We start from the raw sequence: 15,537 nt of genomic DNA on the forward strand, positions 1-15,537 counted from the left end.
CACCAATGGAACAAGATGTCGCAGAATTTGGATCTCCAGCTTCTGGTAACCAAGCTTGTTCCATATTGGGTAACATAGTGCTATATTATTTTGCACGATATTACGTATCCCGAGGCAGGCTAAAATTCAGAAGATGGACAGATGAACCCAGTGAATGGGAAGACCTCCTCCTGTAATGTTAATGTATACAAAATGGTGCAGAACGTAGGGCTGGGCTCAGATATACATGCTCCTCTCATGATCATCATCATCATCATCAACATCATCATCAAATAATGACTTGCATAAGTGATTGGCCTGTTCTGTGGCTAGTCAGTCTAATGCCTCACAGATGTTATTGGGCTTCTATTCCCGTTAGCCCCAGCCAGCTTGGCCAATGTTCAAGGATCATGGGAGTTTCAGTTTAGCAGTAACTTTAGGGCCCCCTTTGGCCCCCTTTGGAAGAGGACATTATGGCTACAGTATCACAGAGTTCACCACTGACCAGACCCAGACCAGCTTAACTTCAGCAAGTGTGTGGCCTACTGTGCCTTCTGGTCACAACCCTGGGGCATGCACAACTTTCATCCAGGGGCTGCACGATGCTCCAAAAGTAGTTTTGTTCTGTAGCTGCTTTTCCAGCTTGGAGTTACAGGATTGGATTTAAGGGACCTGCTCCCTAGACCACACTGTTCTTAATTCATTCTGTACTCTCCTGGAGCTGTTTTTGCCAGAGTGACTCGAGCCACTTGTCTGTGTGATATTTGATACATCTGCCTGATGACATGTGGATGGATCCATGTAGAAATACTAACATTCTTGCCCAGTCTCCCAACTGCAGTTCATTTTGACTGGCACCTTCTTCTTGCAGCTACAGTCAGCCTTTTGGGTAGCAACCAAGGCCACCCAGATAGGACATACCCCAATGCGGACGTAGTCTCCCTTTTTTGCATTATGGTTCTGATGCCCTCATAGTGATTTTCAAGTGTGATGTGGGGCACATGGCACCCTACCATTCTCCCCTGTTTTGGCTCTATGGTTTTTTTACCATCTTAGAGATGTCCCCTCAATCTGGACTATTGTCTCATGACATGTGTTATGTTCTCCAGGTTGCATTTTATTGGAAGGGGGAACTTGTGATCTTACCTGTGCCATTTGGTTGCTGTGGGTTAAAACACAGAGCCTAGGACTTGCTGATCAGAAGGTCGGCGGTTCGAATCCCCGTGACGGGGTGAGCGCCCATTGCTCGGTCCCAGCTCCTGCCAACCTAGCAGTTTGAAAGCACGTCAAAGTGCAAGTAGATAAATAGGTACCACTCCGGCGGAAAGGTAAACGGCGTTTCCATGCGCTGCTCTGGTTCGCCAGAAGCGGCTTAGTCATGCTGGCCACATGACCCGGAAGCTGTAAGCCAGCTCCCTCGGCCAATAAAGCGAGATGAGCGCCGCAACCCCAGAGTCGGCCACGACTGGACCTCATGGTCAGGGGTCCCCTTACCTTTACCTTATCTGAGTCTCTTACACTGGGTTGCAGGCTCCTCACCCATGCTTTCACAGGTATAGGCTGTTATCCTAAGAAGAGAGTGAGTCCAATTTAGGACCGATTGAGTTCACCAGGTGCATAGGCGTAGAGAACCGTACAGGACTGTGTCTGTGGCCTGTTGTGACGCGTTGGTCTGGATTGCATGGGCTGATGTGGCAAGAGGCAGCCGGTGAGGAAACTGTCCCCTGTTGTGTCCTGGAGCTAGAAATTTTGTGACAGCAGTGGGACGTATGGCTGCACCGAGGGAGGAGAAGGAATCCTGTGCGGAAGACGAAAGCTTAAACACAGTGTCTGCATAATGTGTTGAAAGTGGTATGCAGTTCCACAAATAACTCTCAATAAAATTTACAAGCCAAGTGCTTGTCAATCTCGGCCCAGCCCAGACCCTGAAGCTTACAGCGGGGGCGATGGGTCCAGTTGCTGTCTGTCGCCCCAACATCTAGGTTGTTGTGAGGATAAAATGGTGGTGAAAACAGCCCTTTTCTTCTCTGCTTTGTAGAGGAAGGATGGGATAGGAATGTAATAGAATATTTATTCATCTTAAGACCTTTGCACGAGTTGCCAGAGACACCCAGAACTGGTTTAACTTGCTGGGCAACTGAGTCGAAAAGTGCCTGCCTGTTTTCCCTCATGTCTTTTAGGTGAAGAGGCTGGAGGCCTGGGCTAAAACTATTACTGTCACTTTCCTTATTCCTTATTCTCTCCCTCCCCACCACACACACATATATGAGAATAAGAAAATATCCAGATGCAACCTGTAGTAGGTATGTGGGGGTAGAGTTTGCTCAATCCTTTCCCCTCCAGAATGTTGTTGTAAGAGTCGGTTTCTCAGCTCAAAATCACCCTCAGCATGTCGCATTCTCTGTCCCTTCATCATCGATGGTGCAAACGAACTGTATAGAATTCCTAATATCATTTCCCCTCCTGTCAATCCTGCAGGTCAAAATGCAGCTTGGCGTGGATGGATGGGGAGGGAGAGATTTTTGTTTTATAATAATAATTTATTATTTATTCCCCGCCCATCTGGCTGGGCCCAGCCACTCTGGGCAGCTTTCAACAATAGTCCTTCAGATATTAAAAGCTTTCCTAAACAGGGCTGCCTTCAGATGTCTCCTAAAAGTCAGATAGTTGTTTTTTCCTTTGACATCTGGTGGGAGGGCGTGCCACAGGGCAGGCGCAACTACCAAGAAGACCCTCTGCCTGGTTCCCTGTAGCTTTGCTTCTCGCAATGAGGGAACCGCCAGAAGGCCCTCGGAGCTGGACCTCAGTGTCTGCGCAGAACAATGGGGGTGGAGACGCTCCTTCTGGTATCCTGGGACGAGGCCGTTTAGGGCTTTAAAGGTCAGCACCAACACTTCGAATTGTGCTCGGAAATGTACTGGGAGCCAATGTAGGTTTTTCAAGACCGGTGTTATGTGGTCTTGGTGGCCGCTCCCAGTCACCAGTCTAGCTGCCGCTTTCTGGATTAGTTGTAGTTTCTGGGTCACCTTCAAAGGTAGCCCCACGTAGAGTGCATTATTCGAGCAGGAAAAAGACTGGGCGCAAGCGCAGGCCCAAAGTTTGGTATCTTGAGACCAAGCAAGATGGCGGTTGACCTGTTTGTCTGCACCCAGATCTGTCCCCTATAAAGCATGAGATGTGGAGCCCATTTTGAAGACCAAAATGGGAGTATAGGGAAGGGCAGTTTCGATTGGCCGCACTTTCAAGTGAGCAAGCAGTATACATGTATCATTAAAGCAATACATAGGTTGCAGAGGAAAGCTTTAAAAAAATAAAACGATATACCTATGTTAAAGGCTTGGCATTTCAGTCCCTTATTTTTGCTTTGTCGTTGTATTTTTCATAATAAAAATAGTTCACTAGGCCAAGGCTTTATTTATTGTGGGTTCATAATTAGCTTTATTGAGCCATTTTGACTAGTGGCTGTTGTTGTTTTTTTGCTGCCGTTGTAGTGTGCCTGTTCTGTGGATTTTTGTATGGTTTCATTGTCATGTACTGGGATTCCCCCCCCCTTCTGATTTTACGCTCTGCTTGATGTTTTATAAGTCGCTTAGAGACTGTTTATGTAGCAAGCTACTGATAATTTGAACAAGTCTTTCCCAGACTGCATCTATATTAAAATTTCATAGAATTGTAGAGTTAGAAGGGACCATGAGAGTCATCTAGTCCAAACCCTTGCAATGCAGGAATCTTTTGCCCTGGGCTTCTTTGGGAGGAAGGGAAAGATGTAAGTTTTAAAATAAAGAATAGGTTTGGGTTTACTAGATGCTAGATTTTGGATGTAGCTGTTCATGTACCTGCATGCAGCCCAAGGGTGAAACTGGCCAAAGCTCTGGGAGAGGGTTAGCTTTGCAGGTAGAGAACTTCGGGTCCAATCTCTGACTTCACCTATTAAAAGATCTAAATGAAAAGAGCCTTAGGAAACGTTTCTGAAACCTGGCTTTAAGGCCTACTGAGAATTATAAGCTAGGTATTTATTTAAAACTATAATGCTTTCCTATTGGGAATATCCAAAGAAGCTTACAGCAGCAAACAATTGTGTTAAGTGCAGTAAGAATGTATGACTAAAATCTTCACAAGCAGCCTCTACAATTGTTAAGGAACAATTAGGAGTCAGGTAAAAACTCAGAGATACACAAATTGCCCATTGAAAACCCTTAGAGAGTTTAAAAGGTCTTTACGTCAATGATGGTGTCTTCTCAAACCTGCCAAATATCTCAAGAGACATGCTCCTACAGTGGCTCCCAAACTCACCCCCCCCATCCCCACCTCGCAGACCCAGCTGAAAATTGCTGAGGGTCTTTGTACACCACTGAGATATTTTTCCATCTGTCGTAGCGGTTGCCATGCTAGATGCTGCATGATTCTTAATTGTACCTGCGTTGCTTCTTTAAATTTTTTTAATCGTATTTTATTGTGTTGCCGTTCAAATTCTGCGGAATTAAAAACTGTGACGCAGTAAAACACAATATAATAAATAAGACGCCGTAAAACTACAATTCGAAATCAAGATGAATGTTTAATGGAGACAGGCTGCAAAACCATCAGGATGAAACAGGTGGAGACCACAGTTTGAGAGTCCCTGCTCAGTGTTAGAAATTTGCCAGGTGCCGTTTTGCTACTGGTGGGTCCAGTTGAGACCATGTGGAGATCTCTGCATGGCAGGTTGCCAAATGACACATGCATCTTGCTGGAAAGCTTTCTTAAACAGGTAAGCAGAAGAACTAATTTATCGTGTTTATACCCCACCTTTTTCCTCCAAGGAGTGCATAAGTTGTAAACTACATAATTTGAGATTTTCTACCCTTAAAATATAAGGCGGTATAGAAATGAAATTAATGGTCATAATAAGAAAGAAAAGGGCCTAGACATTCCGTTTTGGCAGCTGTAACTCATGTTTAAAGTGTCATTTGGCAATTACCATATTTTTTGCTCTATAAGACTCACTTTTCCCCTCCTAAAAAGTAAGGGGAAATGTGTGTGTGTCTTATGGAGCGAATGCAGGCTGCGCAGCTATCCCAGAAGCCAGAACAGCAAGAGGGATTGCTGCTTTCACTGCGCAGCAATCCCTCTTGCTGTTCTGGCTTCTGAGATTCAGAATATTTTTTTTCTTGTTTTCCTCCTCCAAAAACTAGGTGCGTCTTACGGTCTGGTGCGTCTTATAGAGCAAAAAATACGGTAGCTTCTGTATCTGAGTTTCTAACACTGCCCCTGCGGTAGGGTACCATGAGAGGACTAAACAGGAAAATGCAATGGGGGGATTTTGTGAACTCCAAACACTGATCCATGGTGGGTGACTTTTTCTAATGGAGCGGAATTCTGGTATATCTGGGACAGCAGAGAAAACGTCTCTGCTATCAGATGTTTGGGAGACCCTGAGCTAGGTCACTGGTATCCATGCCTATACAAAGGAGCTGTTTCTGAGAAACTCACTCTTTTTTTATATCCACCAGGCCGCTCTGCTAACCTCACTTGAGGAATAATCATTCCTTGCTAAGGGCGCTCTGGAATCCATTTCCTGTCTGGTGTTACATTGTATTTTTCTTTACTCTTGTTAAAAATAGGTTGCAAAGGAAACAATCAGTTTGGACACAGTTTGAATGGCCCGAAAGGAAATGTATGGAAGGATTTGCAGCTGTTATTTATTTATTTCACATATTCCTCTTTTCTCTGGTGTATTGCATTTCTAAGGAGGGCTGGAACCTCTGATGACATCATCCAACAGGATTTTATTATTTTTGCTCCTTTCAAAAGGTTGCATTCATTTTGGTATATGGCGGATTGCATTTTAGCATATTTTCCCAATACAGCAAAACGTTGCTGCAGTTTGCAAATTTTATAAAGAAAATTATGGCATGATTAGCTACAATTCTGTATAATACAAAGCACATGCTGAGTAAGGTCTTTGGAGATCATTCCTTAGTTCATACTGGGTTTTTGCCCATCTTTGCGTTTCCTGTGGGAGATAATTTTTATGATTATGGAAAACAGGAAGGCTGTGCTCACACTGTCCTGCACTGTGCATTCATTCACTGCATTCCCAGGTCTTTCTCGCTCTTCTAGCTCTGTCTTGCTCTTCTAGCTTGGGGTTAACTGTGCAAAGGCTGTCCCCGAAGCCAGAACAGCGAGATGGAGCGTTGCGGAGCACTCCGTTTCGCTGTTCTAGCTTGAGGATGGCTGCGCAAAGCCTCCACAGAGCAGCGGGGTGCCTGCACCCTGCTGCCTTGCGGAGGCTCCAAAGGCTGTTCCCGAAGCCTCAAGCCTTTGGAGCGCAGCGGGAACTTGCGCTGTGCTCCAAAGGCTTCAGGGATCTTTGAGGCTGGCGGTGGGGGAAAGCAGCGCTTCCCCCCACCGCCAGCCCCAAAGAGCAGGTCAAAAGGAACCTGAAGCCTCCGGAGCCCAGAGGGAACTCCCACTGCACTTCAGAGGCTTTGGGTTGCCTTCACTGAAGCCTGGAGAGCGAGAGGGGCCAGTGCGCACCGACCCCTCTCACTCTCCAGGCTTCCAAGGTAGCCGCCTGAAGCCTCCAGAGCGCAGCGGGAACTCACGCTGCGCTCCGGAGGCTTTGGGTGAATGCACCTTGAACGCACCTTGTTTTAGAGGAGAACAAGAAAATTCCCCCCCCCCCCCGTTCTCCCCCTCCTATGGTCCGGTGCGTCCTATAGAGCGAAAAATACGGTACTCCTCTCAGCAGCAGACCCCAGTGTATAAACAAGGAGAAACAGTTTCAGTGCAAACTTGGATTTGGAGGCAGAATGCAGCACATTCTGAAATTTCACAATGTGGAAGCTGCTATTTGGTCTTGAATTCAGAATCCTGTGAATATGTCCTGAAAGCAAACCAAACAAGCTGGTGGTCCCTAAGATGGTAAAGATAAGGTTGAAAACAGTTGGGAAAAGTCTGGAGAAACTTCAGCAGCCACTGTACAGGCGTAGAAGGAATTTTAGAGTAGTGCTTGGCCAGGCTACCTTGCTCTGGCGGGCAGCAAAAAATCTGGGAGGTTTAACAGCCCCCATTGGATTAATAGACTCTGCATGTGGGCTGTGCTTAACTCTGGGAGGTCACAACTTGTTCAGGCCTGATCTGTCCAGCGAGATCCTGACTTTGTTTTCGGTGCTGTGTACCCAATGCATGCCCGAATGTTGCACTGAAAGCAGATGCCGACTTTTCATTCCTCAATCTGCTGCTTCTCCTGTCGTGCTTCAGATACTCAGAGGGGAAACATTCCTGTAAGAATGCTGTCATTCACTGTGTCACAGAAGCATGATAATGAAGATCTCTGAACTTGCTGATCCTGGAATGAGAAGGGCAGGCCTTTAAAACAGTGAATGCTCAAAAGGATACAGATTTTTTTCTTTCCAGATTAGTCTAGCTTAGAATGATCAGAGTTGGAAGGGACCCTGAAAATCATCTAGTCCAAACCCCAGCAATGCAAGGATATGCAGCTGTCCCATACGGGGATCAAACATGTTATCTGCACCATGCCTCTAACCAACTGAGCTCCTAGTGCCTTGTAGCTCAGCCCACGATCCCTGTGTAAACGTTTGCCTACTGTTATGTACTGAAGTTCTCACCCTGGGCCAGCAGGAGGATACTGTAGATAGTTCAGATCCACATATGCAAATAAGGGATCGAAAGTGACGTTCAGTGATTGGATAGTTACAGAAAATGGTTACTGTAGCGTTGTAGTGGAGCTCTATATAAGCAGGCTGGCTGAACCCTTCAGTTCAGTTCTGTTCTGGCCTGTGAATAAACAAGAGCTGCTTGAAGAATCTCTGTGTCGTCTGATATGTTCACCCATAACTTAAAACCTACAATGTGCCTCTAGATCGGGGTCGGCAAACTAAGGCCTAGGGGCTGGATGCGGTCCCCCCGGCTCGTAAATCCAGCCCGCGGACCCTGCCGCCCACTCGGTCAGTCCCCGCGCTCTGCGGACGCCTTGCTGCATGGACATTGACTTCCAAGATGCTGGCACGGCTTCAGATTGGCTGCGGGAAGTTCCTGCAGCCAATCTGAAACCTCGTTGCCTGCGCGCTGAGGTAAACCCAGCGCGGCCATGGATGGAGAGGCCGGTAGGCGGATGGCGGGTCTGGGCCATGCCATGGGCATCTTGATGGGCGTGTTGTGGGGCTTCAACTGGAGCTAGGTGTGCCTGATGGCCCTGCGCCTGGTGCCCAGCTCGGCGCTGCTGCTGGTGGCGCACTCGGCGGCTGCGCTGGAGCAGCTGAACATGCGCGGTCTGCCCGCCGACCTGCCCTTGGATAACGGGCTACAGCATGTGGTGCACACTGCCTGGGAGCTCCGCAGGGACGGGCTGATGGAGTGGCTGCTCCTTGTCAACAACGCTGGTGAGCAGGCGGCACAGAAACGTGCTCCTGAGTGCGTGCCTTCTCCAGGTCTCAAGGCAGCTGCGGGATCAGCTTGCGGGATATTTATGTTTTTCAAAATATGGTCTGGGCCCCCCACAAGGTCTGAGGGACAGTGGACTGGCCCCCTGATGAAAAAGTTTGCTGTCCCCTGCTCTAGATGTATAGGTTTCTGGTTTCCCCCCATAAATATTTGCTGCTGTGCTTTGAAGAGCCAAAAGGCTGGGAGAAGATGTGGACTTTTTTTTCAGATGAGGACAACATTTAATTTCTAACCACCTTCAGCAATAACCCGGTGGTCTGAAAATCTGCATGTTCCTGCCTGCTCAGGGAGTCTTTTGAGCCATCCAGAGATCCCACAGTGGAGTTTGCCTTTCGTTTTCAGTGACAGTGCGGATTCTGGTGCACTGCTTTTGAATTGGGACACTGTGGCCCAGTTGAAACATGGCAGCAGTTGTGAACAAAATACAGTACTCGTCCACGTAAGCGTTGTCAGATAGCTTCCGCCTCAGTTTCTTGCACGACTTTTCCCCCCTGAGAAAATTAAATTTCTTTTTCTCTGCACTCACACGTGTTGCTGGAATTAATGCTTGTGAGGTTCTAACTGGGAAGGTGCTTATGAGGCAAGTGGGGCGTCAAGGGGGAAATGAGGCACTTGGCAAAGAACCCAGCCTCCAAAAATTGCAGCTTACCAAACAAAAACAGCAACAAGTTTGTAGCCTTCTGGGCTGTAAAGGGGGCTACCCCACAGAACTCTTTGATCATTGGGTGACTTGCAGATATAAGCATCTATATTACACACATGATTTTCCACCGTGAGTCAAAGCAGGATAGTCTTTGTGCTGATTCTTAGGGTTGCCATATTTCAAACGGTGAAAATTCAGGCAGAAAAGTTGAGCCTTTTTGGGGGGCAAAGTTTTGCCCAAAGTTGTTGGCAAAATCACAAAGAGCTGTTTTTAAAGCTATTTTTATGGGAAATCGACACGGGCTGCCATATGTATGGATTTTCCCGGACATTTGGCCTATTTCCGCGTGGACACGGCTGCCGACTGCAGTATTCTGGTTACGTCCGGGAAATGTCTGAACGTACGGCAGCCCTGTGATTCCTCTCCCCTCCCCCCCCCCAGCTTAGTAAGTATACATGGGTGCAGCATATCTCCAATGTGGGAAAATACTTGTGTCCATGAGGTTCTAGGAAGACAATGGATTGGTGGTGTTCAAGACCAGAAGTTCTAGCCCCTCTGTTCGGTGCAGCTGGCGGTTCTGTATATACAAAAATATTTGTCAGAGTATCTGGGACAATAAAAAAATCTCATATAAAGTTGTAGAAGCAGTAGGGTTGTGTGTGTTTGTTGTTGTTTTTTAAGGGTGTTTCAGAACAGTGTTGTACAAAAGCAAACTGACACGTTGTACCATTTTCCTGTAGCCAAAGGCCTTCTCTCCCTTCCAGTTCGCACGTCATAGTGGACCATAGATTAATGGATTACAGTGGCCTTCCTATTTTATCCTAACAACAGCAACAACCTAGAGACGACCAAGAGTGAAAGGGCCTGTGGTCACCTAGTGAGCTTCATGGCTAAGTGGAGATGCAGCCTTGGTTCCAATCCAGCACTCTGCTTTCCACATTACCCTGGCTGTGTTAAGTATCCTAAGAAATTTCACAAATTTCTCATTCATTCACAGAGTGCAGTGCCCAACAGTGTGTCTGTGTGTGTATACAAAAATATAAATACAGTGTACATAATAATACGGACCTACTAGGATGGTCTACTCTGACTGTTGTTGTTTAGTCGTTTAGTCCAGCTCTCACTTCCATACATCACTACTGGGAAAACCATGGCTTTAACTCTACGGACCTTTGTTGGCAAGGTGATGTCTCTACTTTTTAAGATGCTGTCTAGGTTTGTCATTGCTTTTCTCCCAAGGAGCAGGCATCTTTTAATTTTGTGACTGCTGTCACCATCTGCAGTGATCATGGAGCCCAAGAAAGTAAAATCTCTCACTTCCTCCATTTCTTCCCCTTCTATTTGCCAGGAGGTGATGGGACCAGTGACCATGATCTTCGTTTTTTTGATGTTGAGCTTCAGACCATATTTTGCACTCTCCTCTTTCACCCTCAATAAAAGGTTCTTTAATTCCTCCTCACTTTCTGCCATCAAGGTTGTGTCATCTCCATATCTGAGGTTGTTGATATTTCTTCGGGCGATCTTAATTCCGGCTAGGGATTCATCCAGCCCAGCCTTTCGCATGATGAATTCTGCATATAAGTTAAATAAGCAGGGAGACAAAATGCAGCCTTGTCGTACTCCTTTCCCAATTTTGAACCAATCAGTTGTTCCATATCCAGTTCTAACTGTAGCTTCTTGTCCCACGTAGAGATTTCTCAGGAGACAGATGAGGTGATCAGGCGCTCCCATTTCTTTAAGAACTTGCCATAGTTTGCTACTCTGACTAGGCACAGCTTTTCCCCAACTTTGCTACCCAATATCTTTTTTTAAAAAAGAGGTCAGGATTGCATTTGGCACATGGTACGTACCAAGCACGTGCTTTTCCTCTGAGCTGCAGCCTCACCCCTCGGCAGACAGGCCTGCACTTGTTTATACCACGGGCAAGGGCTGCGAAAACACTTCTGGCTTGCCTGGTCTGCTCATGCTCACCTGACCCACATGTCCTGGGCAAAGAACACATGAGAACCGCACATTGTCGTTATGCAAGATTGTCAACCGGTTTCAAGATTAAAATGATACCCGTTTCCTCTAGGCTGGGGCTGAGTCTGCATCACAACATTGGCACTGCCAGCAGCAGGGTGAGCAGCTGGGAGATACGAACGGTTGACATTTAAAATTGAGGCTGGCCTTGGGATTGACCCGCTATTGACATACCACTCAGAAAACCAGTGATGATGGAAAAGGGATCAAGCTAGTCTGCTGTGTGAATCCCTCTCTCTGGATGGTCTGCTCTAAACGGATCCGGGCTCTGTGTTCAAATATCATTCATGGCTTTAACAGTTCCTGATTTTTATTTGGCACGTGATCGTAATGCTGTCTTATTTTGTAGTGCTTCAGTGTTTCGTGTTTTTATATTGCAAGTTGCCTTGAGACTTTAAAAACCTTTTAAAGGTGGTATAAAAATATTTTAAATGATCTTCTGTCTGAGGACGTGCTGCTTTCTGCATGCTAAATTTGACTTGGAATGTGGCTTCTGGTGTGTGATCCCAGAGCGAGAGAGTACACCCATAAATCAGTTTTCAGGGCTGGTTCAGACATGCATGCTCTCATTACTTGATGGAAACTGTGATTTGCATGTATGAATGGGAAATCACAGGTCATAGACAGGGTATTCATACACCTGGCCCTTGTGGCCCCTTCCAACTCTGCAATTCTACAATTCTATGTCATGCTTTTCATTGGCATTTATACACACACTCAGTATAAGAGAGCTTTCTACGTTCCTCTAGGATAGGCATGTCCAACTTTCAAGAGATTGACATCTACTCCCATTATAAAAAAACTGGCAGTGATCTGCCAAAGTTGTTGAGCTTTTTTTTTGGGGGGGGGCAGTGATCTACCAGAGAGCCCTCGCAATCTACCAGTGGATCACGATCTATCTGTTGGCCATCCCTGCTCTAGGACTAGGCAATGACTGTGATTTCCTATCTGTACAATCTGAGGGGAAACCAGCATGGGGAAAATCTGGTTTGGGGCTTGGCACCACACGTGACTTGATGCCAGGGAGCACACCAGGTCAAGGGTGGCATGGCAGGATCATGCCAACCTGCACAGTCAAACAGACAGAGCAGGTTTTGCAGAGAGTCGTTGCAGGGTTTGCCGAGGAGCTCTGAGCACAAACTGCTGACAGCCTGCTTTCACTCTCTCTCAGGTGCCTTCTCCAGATGGTAGCCCTCCTGGCTAGTGGCAGCTAGTGCCCATTGGGACTGGTAGGGCAGAAAGGAAAGAGGCCAACAGTAGGCAGAGTCAATGACAGGAAGAGTCAGCAAGTTCTGGTTCTGTCAACATCTTGCTCCCTGCCGAGTTTTCAAAGGACAATACCGAGGGGAAGAAGATGACAGCCAGGACCACCATTCTTGTGGATTGGCTGGCTGCAGAGGAGTGGTGGGAGGCTGGGAAACCCTGAAAGGGACCGCCAAGGGAAGGAAGCTCAGAGCCCAGGGAATTATTGGTGGTAGAACGACAATGAGTGGTCAGAGGAAACATATAAAAGGTAAAGGTAAAGGGACCCCTGACCATTAGGTCCAGTCGTGGCCGACTCTGGGGTTGCGGCGCTCATCTCACTTTATTGGCCGAAGGAGCTGGCGTACAGCTTCCGGGTCATGTGGCCAGCATGACTAAGCTGCTTCTGGCGAACCAGAGCAGCGCACGGAAACGCCGTTTACCTTCCCGCCAGAGCGGTACCTATTTATCTACTTGCACTTTTATGTGCTTTCTAACTGCTAGGTTGGCAGGAGCAGGGACCGAGCAACAGGAGCTCACCCCGTCGCGGGGATTCGAACCGCCGACCTTCTGATCGGCAACTCCTAGGCTCTGTGGTTTAACCCACAGCGCCACCCGCATCCCTGAGGAAACATATACCAGAAAGTAAATCCTATTGAACTCAGTAGAGTAAAAATGCTTCAGATTGCAATATAAGGCTGCCCATTCTTTACCCAGTAACCTAGGAGTAAGCTCCATAGAATACAGTGGGGCATACTTCTGAGCAGACAGTGTAAGGCTCCATTTACTATAAAGGAATAAACATGCCCCGCATTTCCTAAGAAATGCTTGCTGAAGCATTGCAATGGAAGAATTTAAAGTGGGTTGGTGACACTTTCCTTCAAAATTATAGGAAGGGCTTCATATGCCAACTTCACTATTTCCTTCATTTGGTGCCGGGATTTTAGTTTCAGGATAAACAGGACTCTGTTCCTCACCTACACGGACACCACTTTTAATTGTTCTCCGAGACGTGGAGGAGAGGAAAAAGGGAAAGCGGGACATTCCGGGATCAAATCAGAAACTGGGATGGCTTCTGTAATTCCAGGACTGTTCCTGGAAAATCAGGATACTTGGAGGAGATGACCATTGGCTCTGGGTGTGATTGGCTCTGACTCCCCCTACGCTGGTGGCGCTGTGGGTAAAACCTCAGCGCCTAGGACTTGCCGATCGCATGGTCGGCGGTTCGAACCCCGCGGCGGGGTGAGCTCCCGTCGTTCGGTCCCAGCTCCTGCCCATCTAGCAGTTCGAAAGCACCCTTAAGTGCAAGTAGATAAATAGGTACCGCTTTATAGCGGGAAGGTAAACGGCGTTTCCGTGTGCTGCTCTGGTGCCGGTTCGCCGGAGCAGCTTCGTCACGCTGGCCACGTGACCCGGAAGTGTCTGCGGACAGCACTGGCTCCCGGCCTATAGAGTGAGATGAGCGCACAACCCTAGAGTCTGGCAAGACTGGCCCGTACGGGCAGGGGTACCTTTACCTTTACCTTTTACCCCCTACTGTTGGTCCACTTCCTTTCTGCCGTACCAACCCCAAAGAGCACCAACCACCACCAGTATTATGTCGTGTTGCTCTGCTACAGGGTGTCTATGGTGGCGGAAATCTGGAGGGGAAGCCTCTTCATCTAGAAGCTTCCGTCTCAAAAACAGATCCTGCAAATTCCGCTGATCCTCAAAATTCCTCCCCTCCCCTATTCAAGTTGGGATTTCCTGAGCCCCACGTTGGCCAGTACAGTAATAATTTCAAAGCGAATGGAGCCTTTTTTTTTTTAAAGGACAATATGCCTGCCATCAAAGGCTTGGTCATCTTCCAAGTTCATTAAAATATGTTAATTACGTACAAGTGAAAACACTTAAGTTTGGCCCTTCAACCCTTTTACTGAGTTTGCAAGGCGGCTACCGGTGTTGAACAGATTGCTTGCCCCGAAGCAAAATTTCAACACAATTTATGACCACCCTGTCTCCATGTAGCAACTGCCGTCTTTTCTTGAGCGAGTTGCTTGCTGGGCATTCACTAATTGAGCTGAGCACCCCACTCTCCCCCCCTACCCCCCAGCTGCTGTACGGAGTCCCTTTGTCCTGCCTGGCTTCCCAGCAATGCATATTCAGAATCGCAGGAGCAGGTTCTTGATACGCTTTGAGCAGCCTCTGCTGTGAACTGGCTTTTGTGAACAAACCTCCGCCTGCGAGAGTAGAATTGGACCACCTTGTAAGACACGCCTCCCCCCTCCGTGTATATGTGTGTTGCATAACGTAGGTTTCCCCCAAAGAATGGTTCTCTTGCTGTTAAATTTATGCACTATGCAGGCATCTGCAGTTAGCATTTCAAGCATCGTCATGTCACTTCATGCAAACCAAAAGAATCCTGGGAACTGTAGTTTAAGGCTGTTGAGAGTTCTTAAGAGACTTCTGTTCCCGTCACAGAACTACAGATCCCAGAGTTCTCCGGGAAGAGAGGTTGAGTGCATACCCTCCAACATTTCTCCGATGGAAATAGGGAGGAAAAGCAGGACATTCTGGGACCAAATCAGAAACCAGGACTGCTTCTGTAAATCCAGGACTGTCCCTGGAAAACGGGGACACTGGGAGGGTCTGTGGTTGTTAAATTTCCTTTGTAAATACCCAGCTTACCTGACCACCTGTGCTTCCCTGTTCTCTTAGTTATCTGGAAGCAGCAGAAAAGCTGCCTGACTCAAAGGCCTGCTTCTTAAACTATGGTTTAGTACTATGTGAACCCTGCCCCACAAACTTAACTATGGCTTGCTTACCATTAACAAACCTTGGTATAATAATAATAATAATAATAATAATAATAATAATAATAATAATAATTTATTTATACCCCACCCATCTGGCTGAGTTTCCCCAGCCACTCTGGGTGGCTTCCAATCGAGTGTTAAAAACAATACAGCATTAAATATTAAAAACTTCCCTAAACAGGTCTGCCTTCAGATGTCTTCTAAAGATAAGATAGCTACTTACAGTGGTGCCCCGTAAGACGAATGCCTCGCAAGACGAAAAACCCGCTAGACGAAAGGGTTTTCCATTTTGGAGGCGCTTCGCAAAACGAATTTCCCTATGGGCTTGCTTCGCAAGACGAAATGTCTTGCGAGTTTTTCCGACTTTTTCCCCCTTTCCCCCCCTTTTTCTAAGCCGCTAAGCCGCTT

General features: G+C 47.1%; 1 protein-coding gene and 1 long non-coding RNA gene across 3 annotated transcripts in view; one reads left to right on the top strand and one right to left on the bottom strand.

Moving 5' to 3' along the window:
• Positions 1-15,466, bottom strand: part of LOC307210816 — a 285,910-nt gene extending 270,444 nt beyond the window's left edge. The window contains exons 1-2 of the long non-coding RNA XR_013836147.1: positions 13,883-15,466; positions 12,597-13,508 (exon numbers count right to left, since the gene is read on the bottom strand). This is a non-coding gene — a long non-coding RNA (uncharacterized lncRNA). The remainder of the gene's footprint in view (positions 1-12,596; positions 13,509-13,882) is intronic.
• The window catches only part of CTDSP2 (CTD small phosphatase 2), a 69,390-nt gene that overhangs the window by 13,520 nt on the left and 40,333 nt on the right, over positions 1-15,537 (top strand). The window lies entirely within an intron of this gene.

This window comes from Podarcis cretensis (genome assembly GCF_951804945.1).
Source record: "Podarcis cretensis genome assembly, chromosome: 2".
NCBI classification, from domain to species: Eukaryota; Metazoa; Chordata; class Lepidosauria; order Squamata; family Lacertidae; genus Podarcis; species Podarcis cretensis.